Source organism: Parambassis ranga, chromosome 5, assembly GCF_900634625.1.
Source record: "Parambassis ranga chromosome 5, fParRan2.1, whole genome shotgun sequence".
In the NCBI taxonomy this organism is placed as follows: domain Eukaryota; kingdom Metazoa; phylum Chordata; class Actinopteri; family Ambassidae; genus Parambassis; species Parambassis ranga.
The window spans coordinates 3013551-3021122 of NC_041026.1; the positions used below are offsets into that span (position 1 = coordinate 3013551).

Sequence of the window (7572 nt, forward strand, 5' to 3'; positions counted from 1 at the left end):
GAGGTGAGGATGAGGAGCAGCAGGATCATCTTCTCTCTGTGAGAGGACACAGAGGTGAAGAGTCATCAGGTTCAGTCAGACAGATGTGAGGGAAGCTGTCAAAGTTAAAAACCATCAGTCACACTTTTTCCAAACAGATCTACAGTCTGCACTGAAACACCTCTGCACAGCAGAAATCAGTGTCCAGTAAAGAACTCATAACCATCCTGAATTAACGTGCTGTTTTCACTTTCCACCATCAACCCTGGAGTTCCCCTAAATTAGGGGTGTCCACAGCATTTTGGCTCGCGAGCTACTTTTCACAGTGACCGAGTCAAAATGATCTACATACTCTAATCCAACAACATGTGTGTATACTTGATTTCCATGTTAGAATATATAAACAGGTCAAAATAATCCAGAAAGAGATCTTAAATTAAAAATAACAATGTGTAGTTAAATTACATTTTACAGTATAAAGCTGCCCAGTCCAGTGTGTGATGGTGCTGTGGACATTAAGTGAAGAGAGAGGCTGCTAAATGATGATAATAAAATAAAAAAAAACAATCTCTATTTTTACTGTGTTTTAACTGATAAATCTAGCTGACAGCCAGCAAAGTGTTCCTACTTTATCAATCAATCAAAACTTTATTTATAAAGCAGCTTTCATACAGAATTGTTATGAGCGGTGTAAAAGGAGGACCCAAATGCAGGTGAAGTTAAGCACTGAAGGCGAGCTTTATTCAAAAGCCAAGGTAACTCTTCATCTGAACACTAGGGAGGAGCTGGTAATCAGGGAGGAGGCTAGAGGAGGAGAGAGGGAAGGACTGAGGAGCAGAGAACAGGAGGAATGGAGAACAGCAGGGAAGACAAGTGGAGCAGAGAAAGAGGAAACAAATCTCAAAAATACTAATAAATAACAAAAGGGATAAACAGTATGAATACAAAACAAGGAACACACACAGGACCATAACAAGAATACTGTAACACAAAGTGTTTTACAGACATAAATCAATAAGACCCCCAGATACACACTTGTACTTGTATACAGTAAATAAGAACAGGATAGAAAGATAAAAACATACAGACCAAGGAGACGCCGTCGTTACTTCCAGCAAGGTTTGCAATGTGAGGACACACTGAGGAAACACACACCAGAGAAATCCATGAAATCACACAATAAAACAAACAAACAAACAATAAGACTAAAAATTAGCTGAAAGTACTTACTGCATAACATAAATAAATAATTAAGTTAAACCACATAATAAAACAATAAAATCATAACTAGAAGTAAACAGTTATGAATGTAACATAACTAACTAAAAGCCAAGTTAGATAAAATGTCCACACAGCTGCTGCCCTCAGGTTCTCAGGCTGGCTGTTCCTGGAGACCTGTGGGAGACAGAGCAGCTGTAGTCTAGTGATGGAAGCATTCCAGGTAGCGTTTCATTTCTGTTGGGTCAGCAGTTTTTATGTGTTTGCATTTTAAACACAGCTCCTCTTACTGCGGAGACATGTCAGATCTCGAGTTTCAGCATTTTGGAACAACTTCTGACACTGCATCGATGAGGCTCTCTCCTCCTTCCTACGCTGCCACCCACAGGCCTGGCGTAGTCATGGCGGCTCTTGGGAGCGTGTTTGTGTGGGTTATTGTAAACGGGAACTTGATGATGTGTGCACAATGTTATTTTGGAAAGCGGAGGGAAGGAAATATTCTTTTTTCAAAATACCTGGCTGTGTAAACGGAGTCTCACATTAAAACATTTTCTAAATGGCACCTCTGCCCTAAACGTTTCGTCCAGGGCGTTACACCTGCATCAGGTATCATACACAAACGATTTCATCCATACAGCCTCCATCAGTGTGTGTGAATACGGAAGCACTGAACTGCTACAGTAGAATTTTTTATCACTATCACATTATAGCGAGATAAGTGTACAAGCAGAGCGGCAGAACTCGACTTGTTCTGTAGTTCGGTTCTGCACAGCTTCTGTACCTATGTTTATTTTTTATTTGCTTTAATAATAATTATACTGTTTATTTCTACTGTCAAGAGAGATGTTGAGAATTTATTTATAGGGAAGGAGGAAAATCTAGTTGTCTAGTTAATGAATTAATTAAATCGAAATATACATAAGTGATGGATAACCAGTTAAAGGTATACAGTAGAGTTGATTTAAATCTTTAGTTAGAGTGTAGAATAATATTTATAGGTATTAGACTGTTTGAGAGTATTATACTTCATTACCCATAATGCTCTAGGAGCTCCCTTCCATGGACCGCCACCTTATCGTGGTGGAGGGGTTTGAGTGCCCAGATGATCCTAGGAGCTATGTTGTCGGGGGCTTAATGCCCCCAGCAGGATCTCCCAAGGCAAACAGGTCCTGGGTGATGGGCCAGACTAAGAGTGGTCCAAAAACCCCTTATGAAGAAAAGTCAAAGAAGGACCGTGACGTCGCCCGGTATGGTGCAGCTGGGGCCGGGCTCAGCCCGAAGGAGTGACGTGGGGCCGACCTCCCATGGGCCCACCACCGGTGGGAGGAACTGTAAGGGGCCGGTGCATAGTGGATTGGGTGGCAGTGACAGTAACACCTGGAGAGAGGCGTGATTGGGAGGAACTGCCTCCCTGACCTGAACCCGAGTAGTGTCTTGTTATTGGACTTCTGTGCTGGGCATGGTTTGCCCATAACGAACACCATGTTCGAGCACAAGGTTGTCCATCCGTGCACCTGGCACCAGGACACCCTAGGCCGGAGGTCAATGATCGATTTTGTAATCGTGTCATCTGATCTTCGACCGTGTGTTTTGGACACCCGGGTGAAGAGAGGGGCTGAGCTGTCAACTGATCACTACCTGGTGGTGAGTTGGATCCGTTGCTGGGGGAAGAGGCTGGACAGGCCCGGCAGGCCCAAACGTACTGTGCGGGTAAGTTGGGAGTATTTGGCCGAACCCTCTGCTAGTGAGATCTTCAACTCCCAGCTCCAGGAGAGCTTCACCCAGATTGAGGGAGGTTGGGGACATTGAGTGGACCATGTTCTCCACCTCCATTGTTGATGCGGCTGTACGAAGCTGTGGCCGCAAAGCCTCCAGTGCCTGTCGCGGCGGCAACCCCTGGACCCGGTGGTGGACACCGGAGGTCAGGAATGCCGTCAAGCTGAAGAAGAAGTCCTATCGGGCCTGGTTGGCTTGTGGGACTCCAGAAGCAGCTGACAGGTACCGGCAGGCCAAGCGTGATGCAACGAGGGCAGTTGTACAGGCAAAAACTCGGGCCTGGGAGGAGTTCGGGGAGGCCATGGAGGAGGACTATCGGTCAGCCTCAAAGAGATTCTGGCAAACCATCCGGCACCTCAAGAGGGGGAAGCAGTACTCTGCCAACACTGTATTCAGTGGAGGTGAGGGTCTCCTCAATCCCACCAACACGCCTTGCGTTATGGAAGCCGAGGCTGATGACTCAGTGGTGGACTCATTTATCACCTGTTCTGAAGTTGCCGAGGTAGTCAAAAAGCTCCCCAGTGGCAAGGCACTGGGGGTGGATGAGATTCGTGGAAGGCTGGACCAGCTCTATACCCACTGCAGGGTGCTGGAGCGTTCGTGGGAGTTCGCCCAACCAGTCCACATGTGTTTTGTGGATTTGGAGAAGGCGTTTGACCACGTCCCTCACAGCATCTTGTGGGAGGTGCTCTGGGAGTATGGGGTCCGTGGCCCTCTGCTGAGGGCTGTTAGGTCCCTGTATGGCAGGAGCAGGAGTTTGGTCCGCATTGCTGGCAGTAAGTCAGACCTGTTCCCGGTGCATGTTGGACTCCGGCAGGGCTGCCCTTTGTCACTGGTTCTGTTCATAATTTTTATGGACAGAATTTCTAGCCGCAGCGAGGGACCGGAGGGGATCTGGTTCAGGAACCACAGGATTTCATCTTTGCTTTTTGCAGATGATGTTGTCCTGTTGGCTTCATCGAGCCGGGACCTCCAGTGTGCACTGGGGCAGTTTGCAGCTGACTGTGAAGCGGCTGGGATGCGAATCAGCACCTCCAAGTCTGAGGCCATGGCTCTTGACCGGAAAAAGGTGGTTTGTCCTCTCTGGGTGGGAGGAGAGACGTACAACGTCATGATCATGTGATGGAAGAACACACTTCGCTGGCGGACGTTGAATCGGAGGTTGAACTAGCAGAGGAATACAGAGACCGCATCATCAGTTTGAAGACGCGCGCTCACCGAATGTATTGTGAGTATTGGCAACCAAGTGACGTCAGCGCACATTCTGCCAGCTCTCAGCAGAGCGACCAAACAGTGAGAAAGCTTATTATTGAGAAGTGGCAGGAATTTTTGGAGCCAATATAAGACTGCCATTCACTGCAATGATGCCCTTTGTAAGAGAGAGAAGTTTACTTACCTGAAAACCTGGAGATGATAAACCTGAACTTTCTGTGTTAATTAAGTTTGGACTACTACTGGAAGATAGTGTCAGGCAGGATAGAGAGACTGACAGAGAGCCTTGTGGCATTAGAGAGCACCCTTGGATGGGCAGTGAAGGGTCCAGTAGCAGTGTCCAGCATGACTGAGACAACATGTATGCACATCCAGCTCAGTGAGGATGCATGCATTCTGGGAACTTGAATCTCTGGGCATCACAAACGAGAAACCTAAGAGTCCAGAGGATGTTGAGGCACTGCAGAGGTTTTAAGAAACCTCCAAGATTTCTGTGGTTCACAGGTCAACCAACAGAGGAGCAGGATGAGAAGCTGCGTGTGCTTAGGATGACAAGAGTGGTGTTTGGAGCTTCTTCAAGCCCATTCTTGCTCGCAGCAACCATAAGAAAGCATTTCAAACAATATGAGTCACAACATCCACACGTGGTAGAAACCATAAGCTCCTCACTCTACGTGGATGACTATATTGCAAGTGCATGTGAGGTGACCGAAGCCCATGCTGTAACCACAGCAGCAAAGAACATTATGTCAGCTGCAGGAATGGATCTATGTAAATGGATGACACATTCTCCTGAGCTCAAAGAAAAATGGCAAGAGAGCTTGATGGACTGCACTACAGAACCAGAAACACACGGATCAGTGCTGAAGGTACTGGGCTTAGTGTGGAGACCACCAACTGATGACTTTGTGTTCGACCTCAGAGGGCTGCTTATCATTCTGAAAGAAAGAAAAAACACCAAACGAAGTGTTCTCCTGTCCTCTGCTCGGATTTTCGATCCTCTGGGATTTTTGACACCCTTCACCATCAGGATAAAGTGTCTCTTTCAAGAAATGCAGAAGAGAGGGCTTGAGTGGGATAAGGAATTACCACCTGATCTGACAAAAACATGGCAGCAGTGTTGTTCAGAGCTTCCTCAACTGCACCAGCTGTCAATCCCACGGTGGTACAGAACACACCTGCAGCCACAGAACAGAAAGGATTTAAAACTACATGTATTCTGTGATGCCAGTGAAAAGGCCTATAGCGCAGTTGCTTATCTACAGGGAGAAACGAAGGTCCAGGGTGGCCCCTCTCAAAACAATGACCCTGCCCCACGCCTGGAGCTGATGGGAGCTGTAATAGCAGCCAGGCTCGGGAGCACCCTCATAAAAGCACTGCAGATGGACAGGAGGCAAATCAGACTGTGGACAGACTCAATGATTGTGCTACACTGGATCCAAAGTTCTGCTCACAAGTGGAAACAGTTTGTATCAAACAGGGTGACAGAAATCCAGTCTCTAACCGACCCACAGTCATGGTCACACTGTAAAGGTAAACTGAACCCAGCTGACCCTCCTTCCAGAGGTCTAACTGTACAGGACCTCCAGCAGAGTGCATTGCCCATCTCTGACCATTCAGAGAACACTCAGGATGCTGTTGAAGAAGATTTTTTTTTAATTTTAGATACTTTAGTAATCCCAGAGGGAAATTGTTTAAGGCTGCTGCCAAGCAGTGTCATAAAATGACTAGCAAGGTGCGCCACAGGCTAGGGTGAAGTGTCTTGCCCAAGGACACACAACATGACTTAGGGAGGGAGGAGTTATGAGGTGAACGCTGAACTCAGTCCCAAGTATCCGGTTGCTGTACAGCTGGTTCATCAGAACACAGAGCTCTTAAAACCTGTCTTATGTCTGGAAAGATACAGTAAGCTTAGTAAAACAGTAAAAACTGTGTTCAGAGTGACAGCCTGGATAAAGAGGTTTATCACCAACACACGCTCCAGCACAAAAATGTGTGGTGAACTGAGAGCAGAAAAAAACTGGATTAAGATAACTCAGACTCAGAGTTTCAGCCCTGATATTGCTCTCCTGAAAGCAGGAAAAAGACCCAACACCGATTCCAAAATCTGAGAACTGAAGCCGTTTCTGGATGAAGCATTCTCACTTCTCATACAGACAAAAGCACCCATGGATTCTTCCCAACAACCACCAATACACAGAAATGTTGGTGCAGGATCAACATGAGAAGATGATGCACTCAGGTGTATGAGACACTTTAGTGCAAACCAGAGAGAAATACTGGATTTTGAGGGCACGGCAGATAGTCAAGAGAGTTGTGTACTTTGCAAGAAATTCAAGGCAAAGGCTGGACAACAGACTACTGCACCACTACCAAGGGACAGAACAACAGTCACCACCATTTGAGGTCACAGGTGTGGACTTTGCAGGCCCGCTTTATGTGCAGGAACAGAGCTCTAGGAAAAAAAATCAAACATTGCACTGTTCACCTGTATATGTTCTGATATGAGTGAGCAGCGAATAGTTTAGGATCGGGTATGTGAGTGATATGTCTCCTTAAGAGGACCGCGCAGTGACGTGTGTGCGTGTGTGTCTGTGGGAGTGGGAGAGAAGAAGAGAAAGCTGTTAACCCGAGAGGAGTGATTTATTAACAAGAACATGTGCTACAGCGTGAAGAAAAGAGAATAACCCCGCCGCCCTGTAAGGACAGGAAAGGGGCTGTGTCGCAACGCAGCTGGAGGGGGGCAGGGTCCTCCACGTGGTTCTTGGCTCAACAACTCCTCCCATGTCTCTTTCGAGCCTTCTTCCTATCAGAATCCGTGCTGTTTGAACATATGTGTTCTTACCTTGTGTCCGTGTGCAGCCGACTGGAACCACTGAAAATAAACAAACAGAAAGTGGACAGACCGGTTCTGAACCAGGCGTCATGGTTTCCACCGCATGGGAGAGGGAGTGTTTCCTACATGACCTCCTCCAGTCTCTGATTGGCTGATCTCTCCATGTCACCGGCTCCTTTAAAAACTCTCTCTGCTTTCTGTGAAACGACTTTCTGCAACATTTAAGGCGACAGATAAACAGCGTGATCTGTGAATGGGACTTTCTTTAGTTTCAGCTCGTCTATATTAAAGTGTTTGAGGTTTTACGTCGTGACGTGATGACGTCATAAAGGATTCTACTGTTGCGTGAATATTGAACGTTGACCAATAAAAACAGTTCTGACTCTGATCTGAACCCCAAAGGTTAAAGTGTATTGATCCCACAGAGGAATGGATTTTAACATATATGTAGATGGTAACACTGATGTATTCAAACTATATATACAATATAATCTGATGATAATCTCAGTGTTTAGCTGGAAGAATCCACAGACTGACTCTCTTCATGCTCC

At 46.4% G+C, this 7572-nt stretch overlaps 1 long non-coding RNA gene across 1 annotated transcript; it reads right to left on the bottom strand.

Annotated features, from left to right (window-relative positions):
- On the bottom strand, positions 1-7145 carry LOC114435391 (uncharacterized). The gene is made up of 3 exons (XR_003670590.1): positions 7031-7145; positions 1069-1118; positions 1-36 (listed from the first exon to the last, which is right to left on the bottom strand). It is a non-coding gene; the product is annotated as an uncharacterized LOC114435391 (long non-coding RNA).
- Between the last annotated feature and the right edge of the window lie 427 nt (positions 7146-7572).